Genomic DNA, 15,793 nt, shown 5'->3' with positions numbered 1-15,793 from the left:
GGTCTGCATTGGATCAGTTTGTTCAGGCTTCATCACTAAACATCATGTTATACATTGGGATAATGCTTCTGTGCTGAATGTATGCATTTGCCTAGCTGTGTGGGCACAACAGGCAGGATTAAAAGTGTTTTCCAAGGTTCAGCACTGAGCATATAATGACTGTCACAGGGGAGAGCCACTTCCCTAAATGATGAAAGAGCAACACGCCATTACACATTATTTAAACACTCTCTGACATCTCCTGCAAATGCATAGGCACAGTGGAGTGGCAAAGTGTGTCTTGCTGCACAGCTACAAAAACATCCAGTGTTTACTGCACTGAGGACAAGCATCCTCAGACCATGTCAGGCAGAGCATTATTACAGAGATTATGGTCTTCCTCCTTATTCATCATGAAACTTGCCTTCCTCACTTCACTGTTAGAGGCCAGAGCAAAAACTCTACTCCAGTACTGAAGAGTTGGAAAGACCACCCTTTTCCTCTTTGTTTATCCCTCATCCATGGTTAGCACAGGAGACAGCATTAGTTCAGCACTAAAGGGGGTATTTTCATCAAGAACAGATTAACTTCTGTTTGCCAAAAGCAGAAGACCCGTTAGTGGGTGCTGCAAGAGTCTGATGACATGGCATGTACCCTGGCACTGTGACCCAGCACTGAGATAGAATTTAGTGGACTTGCCTGACCTGGCTGTCACAAAATTATCCTAAGTGAAGATGGAAAAGATGAATAAAACTGTATGAGGCTGAAGATACCCTTCTGAATGGAGTTTGTTTTCAAGATATTACAGAAGCAGGGTTTAAGTATCTGTCCCTGGTCTGGCTTGTGCATCTACATAAAGAACCACTACGCAAATCCTAGTTAAGGAGAAAAGTGTATCTTGATTTGTGCAACTAGACATCCCTGAAATCATCAGGTACCACAAACAATACCTGTTTAACAATAGAAATACTTTGTATTTCACTTCACAGTTAACTCGGAAAATAACTGGGATTTCAGACTGAGCGGGAAGGTTACACCAGCCACATATGAATTTATGTTTATTCTTAAAAATAATAATTAATCTTTCTAAATGTCAATCTATTTATATACAACAGAAATGAGTCACTCTTATTTCACATTAATGAGGAACTGTCTTCTTAATGGCTTATGCCGACACAAATATGCTGCTTTCTTGAAGAACACAGCAATATAGAAACAACGTTTCTGTTAAAATTCATGCATAATCAAAACAAATTGAATATCCACTTTTATTTCCATAGGGAACAGAGCTATAAAGATTAATGCTAGACAATGATATTTAATTAAAGGTTATTTACTTTATAAGTACTTCCATGTTTTCAAGAGTGGTCTCCTCATTTGAAACAGGAAGGTGTAATGCATTTCTGAGCCATCTAGCAGTCATAGGTGGGGGAAACCAGTTCTGATCACAGCACAGTGCTTACAGCGGTACTGACAAACTGTCTAGAAAAATTTTTCACATTAAAGAATTCTGGTGTTAAAGAATTTAAATGCATTTTAATTTACTTTTCAAAATTCCATTTTTTATTCACAAACACACCTGAACACAATAACAGGAATTCATTTTTATATGCATTATTCTCTCTGATGGCATGTTGTTGTACTGTACACATACTCCTCTCTTGTTTTTGAGAAACAAAATAAATGGTTATTCTCTTCCAAGTAACAACCAAATAGGTTTCCTTTCCTTGGGCACTAGACTGTTGCTGTTTTCCAGACTATTTCCTTTTCTAATAAATTGTTAACTACTTCAGTGAAATTAGGGGAACTAGTTTGTGTATGAATGCAGATACTGACATGAGGAACTAAAGAGAAGAAAATTGCACAGCATGGAACTTTCATTTGGTTTTTGAGGCTAAAATTTACAATTAGACTTTGGAACACCAATTCTAAGAGAAGATTTATTTTTAGAATGCAAGAATTGTTGGGATATATGTAGCTGATGATTGTTTCTCATCAGTATGAACACACTACCCCCAAACACAACACTTTCAATAACAGTTGTATTAGCCATCTACAGCTACAGGGCTGTTTAAAATACACAAATAAAATGGCTTTATTTGGATTGTAATTAACACGGCAAATATCGCAATATTCCACAGGAAACAAACATTCCCAATCTATGTATTTTATTTCTTCTGACAACTGGCAAAGTATATTTTACTGCAGAATGCTTTATTGCTTCTTAACTATTCACCCTACACAGTATACATAAAAGCTTAATGAGTATAGCTGCATAAAAACTAATTTTAATGCTTTTAAAATCAATGGTGAACAAAATGTTGTTTAGATTGTTTTTCAAACAACTATACCACATCTGATCCTTTGAGGAAAAGCAATTACTTCTTCTTGTCATAGCCAATACATTTCTTCATCCTCCCATTTCAGTTGTACCATTCTTAGGGACCTTTACACCACCTACAATGCAAACAGTTAAACATTTGAGAAAATATAAAATAATATTGTTAGTAAATGTCTAATCAATAAAATGCCACTTCCACTAATAGGTTAGCAGTGAGGAGGGCAAGAGGAGAAAAAATAGAGGTTTTTTCAAAACTAACAAATAGTATATGCAAGTTTGACTAATGAAATAATCTTTAAATAAAATTTGCAGAAAAATATATATGAAAGGTATACAAAAATTTCTATAAAACAGATTCTATAATCTAGATTTAGCTCCTGCTTCTTCTAACCACTCTGAGTCTAAGCATCAGCTTTTTTGTATTTTATAAAGAAACATCAAATGTAATCATTTTTTGTAAGTTTCAACTGCTATAAATCATTGGGAACTTAATGCACACCTAATTTATGCAATTGCATTGGTAGTGAGGAAATCATCATTGTTTAGTGTTTTGTATCTCTGTCATTCTCTCACAGAGAATTTTATTACAGTAGACACCACAATTTTTGAGATTTTCTTAGCATTTATATTAGCTAGACCAATTTTTAAGGTATGCAATTCAGTCATAAAAACTGAGATCATAGCCTGAAAGTGTCAGTTTGTGAATTTCCGAACATGCACATGCATACACACACACAAACACACACTCAAAGACACAACACACACATTTTCTGATTTAAATGCTTCTTTTTCTTTCCCTTAACTTGCAATCCTGAAGTCTAAAAAATACATTCCTCCTTTTTTAGCAATTTTTGCAGGCCATCAGGCCAGAAAGGAAACAAAGAACAGTCAAAGAAACAAATAATAGTAACAACAACCAACCAAGTGGCTGAGGTACTCAGGTTTATAAAGCATCCTTAACACATGCATGAGAGTCACTTTCCAAATGCAGTTGTGATGTTTCAGAAACAGGAAAACATACACGTTACAGTGATGTGCACCATTGTTCACAGGTTTTTTCTGTACACATATATGAAGTGTGTATTGAATCCATGTTAAGAGTCATGCAGAAACATTACTAAACATGCTTGTGTATAAGCCACATTCTCCTTTCATTGCAACACAGACCCTGTTGGCAATGTTACAAATAGGTGTTTCTTTAAAAAGTCACGTTTCAGAAGTTTTTTGTGTGCAAGGGCTGCAGTTTCAAGCTCTGCCTTTACCACAATGCTGCAGCTGGGTTTGGAGCAACTTGCTCTTGCCACTGTAATTAACTCAGCCATTTGGAAAGAGGGTTTTGGGGTACATTTTTGGGGTACATCTTTGGGGTACATTTGCTTAACCTCCTTCTATAGCTGCCTATCGCAGTAAAAATCTTCTACATCACAGGTCTTGTAATTTCTAAGCATACCTATTTAAGTGCCTCTTTTTTAATTATTTTGTTTCTTCCTTCAGAATGTAAGTAGTTAGACAGCAATGGACACAACAGAAACTGTGAGCAAAAATACAGGCCCAGCGATTTCAGTAAGGAATTAAGTAAAAATCGGGGGGATAAAAAAAAAAGGGAAAAAAAAAAGAAAAAAAAAAAAAAAGGAGAGAGATTAAATTTCAACTTTAAGGTAATAAAAGATGGAGATGGAGGTGCCAATGAAATCTGCCGAAACTAAATTTCAGAAGCACGGCTTTCTCATCTTGAAATGTTACATCCATAAAAGCAGCCTATAAAATTAATCTACCTGGAGATTTTCCATGTTAAATCAGCTCAGAAATAACTTTTGAGCACTTATGGCATTATATCTAAAATACATATTCTCCTGTTGTCCATATATCAAAATCCTGTATATTTTGAAAAATAAGCTCCGAGCTGCACTGAAATGTTTGTATTATAAGAAAGAACAGTAATAAAGTATATCACTTTCAGAGGGATTTGACATTTGTAAGCATTCTCTAAAAATTTGCATCGGGTTGCAGTATTTGGTGAGTATGCTGCTTAAAGCTTGCTAAATTCACTTTTTTTGAAGAGAAGTATATGGAACAGCAAAAAGCAACAAAAAAAAAAAAAAGGCAAAAAGTCAGTATATATTTTCAACCTGAATCTGAAAATGAAATTCCTAAAATGCTATTGTTATCCATTAACCAGAGTGAAATATGATCCATTCATATAAACTCTCATTCTGTTTGCTCAAGGAAAAGGGACATTCAGTATGAGAAAGAGAATATCAGTGGAGTAATTTCCAAAGAAAACAAACATTTACTTCTCACAGGAAAATAATGTGCTTTTTCAGTTTGTCAGAAATGAAAATAAAGAGCATTTAGTTAGCAATGTTCATATTCTAATCAATTTGCTCAAATTAGGTTATTGTAAAATTTAGCATGAGGTATGTAATAATTTGTGCAAATTCAAAGGTAGCATTTTTTTCCTGCCTAGAAAGCTGTAACAGGCAAAGTAGCTGATACAAGTAGAGAATGGAAAAAAAAAAAAGAAAAAAAAAAAAAGATGAGAAAAAGGCTCCATACATTTGGGTCCTTTCCAAGAACTTTACCACATTTTGCAGATTCTCAGTTTTCAAATAAAGGTGTCTTAGCCCTTTGAATTGTGAAGATATTCTTGCCTCTGTAAATCAATGTATTGTTGCTAGCCAGCCTTACAGAAACCTGTCTACAGCCAGTCAGACAGAAACAATAGGAGCGACAATTATATGTACTCTTTTCCCTCCCTCCAAAAGTAATGTGGTTTTGCCTTAAAATTGCAGGGAAATTTTATTAAAGGATGTGTTAGTGTTCAAAGCACTAAGTTAGAACTGAGCAGAGGTTGCACTATAAAAGTGCATGTAATTAAAGTTTACACACTCCTTTTTTTTGCTTTTACAATGTCAGTTTGTGTTACTTTTATCAACTCAGCATTGCAGATTAGGCAGGGAGACAAACTCTGTAAAGAAATAAATCTGGGATGAGCATTTGTATTTTATCAGGTCTGGATATTTAGTCAAATATGGTGTTTCAGGCAAAGTTATTGAAAAAGGGGAGAAAAAAGCCAGTTCCAGACTGAATTGTACCAAATCGAACCACTGTTAAAGCACTGCATGCCATGCAGGAAGCAGCTTCAGAAAATCTTGATTAATGTGATAAAAAATATATTGGTGAAATATCTCAGCATTTCAACGACTTTAAATTTTCTGATTTCAAATTTTCAAAAAGCTGATTTCAGGACATGGTCCAATCATTTTTTTCTCATTTGCTCACCGGAAATTTTCATTAAAATTTATTTTGCCTTCCTGTTCCAGCTGTTTATAACTTACCTTAATTTACTTCTCCAAAAATCCACCTGAACTTTAGTGAAACATTTGGTTTCACAATTTATCAGCTGTACAAAGGTGGTGTGGTACAGCATGTCGTTAATGTGCTTTATATTTCTGAATCTGGAAGCTCTCAGCGACTTAAACGTGTTCACTCACGTTTCTGACACATTTATCCGCAGAACGGGTTCAGAGGTGGACATTCTTTGATGTGAAATCAAGGTGCTACAGAATTCTGCGGAATCTATAGAAATACCTCCACAGATTTTGCCAAAAAACCTCAGCAGATTTATATTGGCCCTGCCAATGACTTTCTGTTTAACTTGTAATCAAAACAACTCAAACCCAGTTACTGTTTGCATATCTGCCAAGCCTCTCAATTTCAGCAGTAGGCAGCAGACTCTCAGTATGACAGCCTGTCTTTCAGATTCAAGCTGAATCTGCCAAGGCTCCACTACAGAGGCAACTGGTAAATTAAATGCCAACAAGCAAGGACATTCATGTACCTTTACACTCTGCACATGAAGAGACATCACAGGCCTCTTCATTCTAATGGGTGCTTTGTGTGTTTTGGGCTGCAAAGTAAAGAGTGCCTGCTCTTATGCATAATGAAACCATTGCATATATATTAGTTTAGCTGTATTGCTCTAATTCTATGGTCACAAATTACCTAAGCGGTTTTGTTGTTACAGAGAAACGGAAAATACTTTTGTTAGTGAAATTAACACACTGAAATCGAGCAGGGAAAGAAAAAAATCAACTTTTAAGCCCTCTTCCACCTAAAGACAGCAGATTACATTATGTAGCCAGGTTACAGCAGAGTCATTGCCAGGGGTAACCAAAAAAAAGAAACAGTCAAAATCATACTGTCAAATCTTTAATTCTCTTGTTCATAATATGGGCACGCTCTCTGATTCTGAAGAGGAGGATCTTTTTAAAGCCGTCAGTACTACTGATTATTCTTTATAGCAAGCAGAAGATGTTAATTATATTTATGTAATATTGACTCTTATTATTACCTACAACTTGCATCAGACTTTTTGATTATTGATAGCTGATGCAGTCACTATTGCCAAGCTTAGATTGTATTAGAGATTTTGAGTGCACAACCATAATACAACCAGAGATATTAATACCATTGAGCATAAATAACAGCACTTGACAGACTCAAGTAGGGGGAAAAGCACTAACACTGGTTATTCTAATGGACAGAATAAATGATAGAATCATATAATGAGTTTACAGCAGCCAGGTTTAGTGAAATCTATTTCTGAAGTAGGAAAGGGGGGCGGGGGGGGCGGGGAGGTGGGGGGAAGGTAGCAGTTTTGGTAACAGAATGAGGGTATGAACACATTAAAAATTAACAGGGTGTTTTCAGATAATTGAAAGAAAAAGTACCAGCATGGGAAATTTAGCTGTTGTAACTCACACGGCTCTACAGTGGGCATTATCACTGTTTCCTGTCATGGATTTAATCTGCCATCACACCTGTAAATGAAAGGAAGAAGTATGAGCTTCCCAAGAGTTCCTACAATAACATGAGAGGATTTTCTTTCTCTTTTTTTTTTTTTTTTATAGAGTGGGGGAGAGAAATCTTCAGTTACTGTTGTGCAAGTGTCTTTTTTATTTACTATAATTTGGCAGACACATCTCTGCAAGACTTCAGAGCTAAGAAAGTGGAAAACTTTGACATTCCTTTGACTTGAGCTAGTTGAGATGCATCTTCTTAGTAATTGTAGAAATATTATATTGTTGCAGCTGCCTGGTGATAGCAGTGAACTATGTTTCATTTTACAGCGCGAGTTCTTCCTTTCTCCACTTTCATCCAGCATCTGCAGTACTTACCTTTGTCACACCAAGATTTACTTTAACTGGAACTGTGTCAGGTATCCCCAGAAAAATGACAAACTAAAATTAACCTATAATTGTAATATGAGCCTGAAGGCATGCACTTGGTGGGAAAGAATTCACCTTCTATGGATATGCACTCACAGGGGAATATTAGAGGGATATTCAAAATTCCAGACCTCACAATTTCATTAATCAGTGAGTACACCAGTTAGCAACCCGTCATGCTCTTTTGCTGTGTGACATAATCTTTAGCTTGAACTTGCCATTTCCTGATTTTATGTCATTTCTAGGGCCTGATGCAGTTGTTGCTGAAGATGCAAGCAAAACTCTTGTGAATCATAGGGGCTGCAGCATCAGGTCCCTGAATCACTCCTTCCCTTTCCATTTATTAACAGTATTTTGTAAGTATGCAAGTGAAATCTGTCAATAATAATATGTGCTTAACAGTGGAATTTACATGCATGTATCCTTCAAGATTAAAAAAACACACAGCTCCAGAAATCCTTGTGGTTCTCAAGTTCCCTTTTTCTCTACTCCTTTATTTCAGCCACCTGTCTGTAGGCTGGAAGTTAGTTGCTGGCAGGGATGGTGCAGCCAGTAGGACCGGCAGCTAAAAATCTCATGTATCTCTGGTATATAAAGACACGCTATCCCCTCCCTGAGGCCTACCTAAGTTAGAACATAAAGTGCGAGTACATACAAGTTAAAAATAATGAAACTTCTCCAGTCTCCAGGAGATACTGAATTTGACTTCTCTGAACAGATATTTCGATGTATATATTCTCCCAAACCTAACTTTAAACAATCCAGTTCTGTCTGTCTCTGCTAGATGTGTTTTGTTAAAGCCTTTATTTTTTTTTAAGAGTAAAAAATTCTCATTGAAGAAAATGATTAACAGATGCCGTTTAGGGAAAAAAAAAATAAAAAAAATAAAAAGAAACAAAAAAAAACCAAAACAGAACAAAACACAGACATACATAGTTTTCACTAAGAACAGGGTAATAATTTCCTGGTTTGCATTCTGACCCACCCGAGGGCAACTGGCTTGGGGCTGGGGGAGGGGAGCAGAGCTGGGTGATTAAAGGGTTAATATTCAAATGAGAAATTTGCAAGGCCTGCATAATGGAACTGCCACCCTGATAACAATAGGAATTTTTAACAATATCGAGCCTTGTTAGCAAGAGAGTTACAAGCATTGAGGGCAATCAGTGTGTCTTGTCAGTTTCTTTTTATCTACCATCTCCAACCGCCAAGGAACCGAAATGAAGCACTTTGGAATTATCAATTTCAGCCACATTTGCATAACAAAGCCCCCGAGGAAGAGGCATGATAAATGTGAAGGACCCCTCTTGGAAAAGGAACTGTCAACCGCGCCCCGAAAGATTCTCCGACCGAGCGCATTCTCGGGGATTGTAGTCAGCGAAAATAAAATGAAAGCATTAAAGAAAGTCATTCTCTCAGAGAGAAAAATCTCCCCCTCTGCACAGAGAGAACTGGATGAAATGACATTATGCATATGAAAATGTCCAGAAAGATGTTTGATTTATGTATGCATTAGATGCAAATTCCATTACCGCACGCGCGCTGTTGTGTGATTTGGCTCTGAACACATCACTGCCCTGATCAAATCTGATCTCATTAATTCCGACAAGGAGAGAGAGAGGGAATTGAGAAGAATTTATGGCCTGGACACTTGAAAGAAGTAAATTGTAATTCTGTTTAAAGCTGTAGCGAACCTTTTAAACACCTTTTATTATAGAAAAAAGCACTTACTTTTATAACACTGTTAGAACTTACTTAATCTTGTACTTGGAACTTCTAGTCCTCATTTAAAAAAATCTATGACCTTGTTTGGTGGGGGGGCAGGGGGAGACAGAGACAGAGACAGAGAAAGAGAGCAAAAAATACGCCTGTCTTAGACTGAAATCCAGCAGAAGCATCATAATAATATGATCAAAGAGGACCTATTGACTATCTGAATAATCGTGTGAAAATTCTGCTCTGCTGGTGTGTGTTTATTTTTAAACAATCTTTTAATATCCTCAAATCAAATGTCAAATACTTTACAAGTGTTTTTATGAGAGATAGACATTGCATGCTTAAAAATATAATTAATTGTGATCTAGATAAAAAAAATGAGCACATGTTTTATAACAATATTCTCAAGCGCTGCAGTGGTGTCAGCTAAAACTGATATGTGTTCCATTCTGAGATATAGACAATTTAAAGACAAAAAAATCCATATCTTTGCTAAAAAGGAAGTATATTACTGTAGGGGGAAAAAAATGTTTCTTACATTAATAAAGATTCTTATCCTTGTTTTGCTCCTGAGAAAGACCTTAATAACTCATTTCCTCCCTTCATGAAAGATAATCACCCTTCATGGGTGAGATATCCTGTATTTACTTGATACCAAGTGTAAAACTGAAATAGTGTCTCAATATGTTATTGCATTGTATAATCAGTGTTCCTCCCCCAACATTCATGAACCCCTAGGGTGCTTCATAGCCTAGAATAGTTTCATTTCTGTTATGCATCTTCCGTTTTAGTGAGATATGATGAAGTACCTCCCCAGCAAAGAAGAGAGAGATGAAGAGAGTGAAAAAAAAACAACAAAAAAACAAAAACCCAAGTGCCCCTTGATCCCTAAAATCTTAGTTGCCTATCAGGATTCATTTACAGAGAAATGAATGATTTCTGCAGTCTCCCCAATGAAGCCTGCAGCTTTCTTTGATAATCTGATCCAATTGAAGTAACTGTTGAGCAAATGTTACCCAGAGAGATACAGAAAACTTATAATTTATTTTATATATAAACACAAAACAATAACTTGTAAGTAAACCATGTGAACACAAAACTTGCAGGTAACCCACGAGAATGTATTTTAAGCATCATTCACATTTTCAATGGTTAATATTGATTTCTCACAGAGATTTTTTTTTCAGTCCTTCCACATGCAGAAACTATGTGTTTACATATCCAAATGCAGAAAAATGTTACCCTTTGAAGTCTTATTTTAGTATTTTTGGCTACCAAATTCAATCATTAGCTTATAAAAAAGGGAACACAGGCATGATTTATGTAGAAATTTCAATGGAGTCCTAAGTATGCATTCAAAAACCACTTTGCAAAAACATGCAGACATTATAATATATAAATGAGTACAGATATATCCTGTCATTTTATTATTGTGTCCTCACTACATACACATTTCTGTAGAAGTATTTGAACGTGCTAATGTATACATGAAAAATAGCAGAGAAATATATTTTGTAAGCTTATAATAAAGTGGGCATTTGTTAAGGTGAATGTGAATGCTGCTTTTTGACTGTACTAAATCGAGTACACCGAAACATGCAGTGTGCATTGTGCTGAGACCATGAAACAACTTAGCAATTTGTATATCTAAAATACAATTATGTATGATGCAATATTTATCTGACTGAGAATTCTAAAGATTTCTTATAAATAAGCACTCTTTCCATTATTAACTAGAGTGCGGATTACTTTATGTTATGTTTAAGGGGAAAAAAAAAATTACTCAGAATATTCCTTGCGTGTAGACTTTTAGAAAATTAGTACAGTGTGAGAGAAACTGTAATTGCAAAATTTGGTTTGGTGTTTTACATAAGGTTATCTCCCTCCTCCTGCATACCCTTTAGCATATCACTGAATGCATTTTATTAAAATATTCAAGCCACCTGTCCATTTGAAGCTGTTTCAGTTATCACCCAAAAATAAAAGCAATTTTTTACTTCAGAACACAGGAACCCAGCAATAAGTTTCCACTACTGGTGGCTAATTAAGCAGACTGAGCTCGCTGTCCCTTTAACAAAAAAAAAAAATAAAAAGAAAAAAAAAAAAAAAGCCCAAGCCAAACCACAACAACAACAAAAGAAACCACATCCTTTTTGCCACCCTAACCCCTCCTCCTGGTCCCCCCCAAATACACACAGAGACACACAGACTACCCTTCAATGAGTGGTTCAGGCTCCCTGATTAAGGTCATGCCGTTTGTTCATTACTGGCCTGGCTAATGTGATTGAATTGGAACAATACCTTTGAACTCCTTGGCTCTGATCTGCATACTAATTGACTCTCTTGTCCTTGGCAGTGACCTTGACAGGCTTTCCACCACTCTCAGAATGGCTGACCAGTTTCTTATCAAAAGTTCCTAGTAAAAAAAGCCCCAGCCCCAAAATACGAATTAGTCATTTATACTACTTTTCTCTGTATTCATATTTCCTTATATACCATTAGAAAAAGCAAAATTGTTACTCCCTAGCTCCCCCTGGATGCTTATTAATACTTGAAAATCACAGTGTCACTTTAAAGTACTGAAACAGTGACAGCATTGTTTTGAAAGGGTTCGTTGTTGCAGCTCAAAACACATTTTACACATATTTTCAGGTGGCTTTTTTCCTTGTTACACAAAGGGTTGCAGTTTAACTCATGGACCTTTACATCATCGTAATTTTTTTTTTTTAAATACAAAAAAATAATCTTGGTTGTAGCCTAAGAAAACAGTACAAATTTGTTTCCTTTTCAGAATTTACATCAACACGCTAACAGTCTGCACTTCAACAGGTTCTATAGTAATAGAAATACTATGGTTTCAAACAAAACAAAATCAAGCCATGCAGAACACTGCATCTAGAAAATGCCAGGTTTAAGGTAGCGAGCTAAGGATTTTACTTTTCTATCTCTGGGGCTCTTAGACCAATGTATTTCTCCAGAGAGACATGATTTCTGTATAGAAGACGTTATTAAACACTGCACCAATATTTATGAAAGAAGCATTACAGGAGAATATTCTTCTGACTGGAAAGGAGAGGTTTTACTTCACTTTTGCTGGAGTGGAAGTTTGCCTTGTGAGACAAGTGTCAGCCTCGGTGAACTTTTATTCTTAAAGTAACGAAGTAACAGCTAAATCAAACTAAAATTACATATCACCAAGAAAAAGAGATGAAAAGCATGCCAATAAATGTACTTTGTCAGGAGGTCTGTGAAGATCCACTTTAGAAAAAAATATATTTTTTCTTTAATATTCATTCTTACTTAAGATGAAATCTATTGCAGGGAAAACAGCTGCAATTTTAAACTCATTTAATAACACTTTACACTTCTCTAGGTTCTCAAAGAGATTTAGAAATATGAAGGAATGAATAGCTATTATTACCAGGTGAAGTATTATTATGGAACATTAATAATTAACTGCAAATATACAAATAGTAAATCAAACTACAAAAATTTTAGCATGCACTTTTCCTGTAATTTCCATTTTTATTCTGCTTGGGTAACCATATCATAACTGTCTTGAAAAAAGTCTCAAAACACAGGCTTTCATTATTGAGAATTTTTTTTTTTTTTAGTTTTTAAGCCAATAATAACCAAGTACTTAGACAGAGGTGAGCTCACAAATTTGACATCCAAGACCATTCTAGAAATAAAATTTAGATCTTGGTCTAAACATTCCTAAAAATTCAAGAATGGCCTGAATCAAAAATTCCAGCATGAATTCCAAAATTTTATGACAAAGGAACACGTGGGGCTTAGTTTAGTTCCTGTGAGTGCTTCTGTTCAGCACAGAAGTATGGAGGCAGGCTTCTCACCACGCACTCCAGTCTGCACACATTGTCTCCAACATCCTTGCACCGCTGGCAAAAGCCCCAGGCTCTGCCAGGACCCAGAAAGTGCTGAAACAGGAAAGGCAGAGAGGGCAAGGTGCAGAGTCCAGCATCTGCAGACACCTGCAGCAGCAGTGCAGGGAAAACCTGCAAGCAGCATTGGGCTGAGAAGAGGCTCGTGCATGTGGCTGGATCTGGGAACTACAGAAACTACTTCTCCACAATACCACACAAGCAATGCAGGACAGAAGAACACATTTTTGAAGGTATTTTGGTGCCTAAAACACACACACAGACTGTTCTAGGTGTTTTCAAATGCATTTGGGCCAAATTCTCATTGACTTCAATTTGCCTTGAGACCCTACAAAAAGCATTTGAACAGGTAAAGTTTGCATTTATATAAATTATCAATCAATTCTTTTCACCAAGAATAGCACTGCTTACATAAAAATTTAACATTTCTGGTATTCTGAGACCTTCCTAAAGTATACTGTACACTGAAATATACCAGGTGTCCCTGCAGCAAAAAAGCATGCAGAGGAGGTTTTTTAGCAAGAGTACTTAAAAACAAAACTGCAAAGGAAAGGTTAACTAGAGAGAATGCACCATATGAAACAAGGCTCTGCTCTCTCATAGATTTTATTTTCTTTTCCTCACAATTTGTCCATCCTTGATTTTAGGACTCAACCAAAAACTGGTATGTCCATCACTGTCACTATTTAATTTTATTTAAGCAGTGAGCACCACCTACTGCAGGGGAAGATTGCAACCTATTTAGTCAGTGCATCAATCACTTCCTATAATAATTTGTTTTCCTAAAGCTCTTACTGCTGAAGTTCTGACCAGACCTATGTATAGCTTTCATATGAGATAGGAGCTGTCACTGCTCAAAATGGAATTTTTGTGAGCTATCTGTAACACATCTAGGCCTTAGATGCTAACCAGCCTGAGGAAAATTAAAAAGATCTAATAAATTAACCTAGTATATAAAGCCAGACTTCAAACAAAGGCAGCTAGTGGGAGAAATTAGTTTATTCTACTCTCTATACTTGATCTGTGATTAAAACATTAGAGAAACTGTTCACTGACTGGGGTAACACCTGTTCAACTCCTAAAAATAACAAATGCACTGAGTTTGATACACTTCTATATGACAGATAGACTTGGTCTGGGAAAAAGGAAGGAAGGGCACAAAAAGTCACTCTCATTTCCCATATCAGAAGACAGGCAGGGGTTCTGATGTCATTTATGTGGTGCTCAGGTACCCTCTTCTCAGTGCAGATGAAACCCCCTCACCTGCTCACCTCATCCATTCCCTCAGAGCTGCCACTGTCTGCTCACTTAGTTGCTCCCTAACCTGATTCAATAAAACCTATTTCCTTAACCTACATCATTTGGCTGCTTTGGACAAGAAAGCCATTCTGTGACTCATGCCAGTAGACCCGAGGAGGCAGTAACTTTCAGCAGGAGCCTGGGTGTGAGCTGAGGGGATGCTTAAGCAGGGAGAAATCAGGGTACCATCTGCAGCCAGAACAGGCTGTCTGACTGCAGCACAGAGCTGTTGCCAAGCTATGCTAAGTTACACTGGTCATGGAGGTTCCTCAACGGCTTCTGTCTGTGATGGAAAGATAGAGGAAATCTGAGCTCTGTCAGTCCTGGTCCTGCTGTCACAGCCAGGATAAAAGTAAAGACCCTCAGTAATTCTGAGGATGAGGCAGATAAAATGCTCAGTTGAATGCCCTGCTGGGCATTTACAGTAAGATTGCACACGCCTGCACAGTGCAACTGCAATGTATGACTGTTGATATGTCAGAGGACTATTAAAAGAAAAATGTCAATATAACCAAAACACCTGCAAAACAATATAGACTTCCACTTCTAGAACTTACTGGTTTTTACTTGCAGCTGACATGATGTTGGCAGAGTAAGGCAGAGAAAACCATCCCCTCCAATTCCATCATAATGATCGTTATCTTGATTTCTTTCAGAACATTTAGCAATATATATATATGTAGAGATATACTGATTATAAAAATTAATCCAAAATTTTCTGTATGCTTTCCTGTCCAAGAAGAGCACGAGAAAACTAACATGTGACAGCTGTGGAAATGCATAGAACGAGACACACAGCAAGTGTGGTGATGAACAAGTTGTAGTTACCAGAAAGAAAAGAACATAATGAAAGTGAAAAGTATTAATTATTGATAAGGGACAGGTAATTACCACACTTCATATCTGCCTACCTGCTATAAGGATAGAGAAGACATTTTTTAGGTTTCTAACAGGTAAAGTGGTGGGTGTTTGCTCTTTTGGCTCTGTAGGCAGGTTCCCTTCTTCCTTGCTGGCTGGCACTGTCATACACAGGCTATATTATTCCAGGTAATTGTCAGGGGTCTATTGAAATCATTTAAATAACAATAATAATAATAAGGATAACTATTACAGTCAGATCTGATCAGAATACAGGTTTAAAACAGAAGTCCAGGACTACAATACATCCTTCAGTTTGGATGTTTACTGTGAGGAAGACAGATAATCACATGAAGAGTCCATTATTTTACTTCATATAAAAGCTATAGTGAGGGTTTATAGCCAAGAGCAAACTTTAAAACAATTGAAACCAATGAGAGAGTAAATACCAAACATAATGTGTGCGAACA

The 15,793-nt window shown here is 36.5% G+C and overlaps 1 long non-coding RNA gene across 1 annotated transcript; it reads right to left on the bottom strand.

Moving 5' to 3' along the window:
* Positions 1–2,130: 2,130 nt before the first annotated feature.
* LOC111929608 (uncharacterized) lies at positions 2,131–11,680 on the bottom strand. The gene is made up of 3 exons (XR_002864769.2): positions 11,566–11,680; positions 7,085–7,143; positions 2,131–2,436 (listed from the first exon to the last, which is right to left on the bottom strand). It is a non-coding gene; the product is annotated as an uncharacterized LOC111929608 (long non-coding RNA).
* Between the last annotated feature and the right edge of the window lie 4,113 nt (positions 11,681–15,793).

The sequence above is a fragment of the Cyanistes caeruleus genome, chromosome 6, assembly GCF_971803275.1.
Source record: "Cyanistes caeruleus chromosome 6, bCyaCae1.hap1.1, whole genome shotgun sequence".
Classification (NCBI taxonomy): domain Eukaryota; kingdom Metazoa; phylum Chordata; class Aves; order Passeriformes; family Paridae; genus Cyanistes; species Cyanistes caeruleus.
The sequence above is the reverse complement of the archived record's forward strand: the minus strand, read 5'-3'. Positions and strand labels throughout refer to the sequence as shown.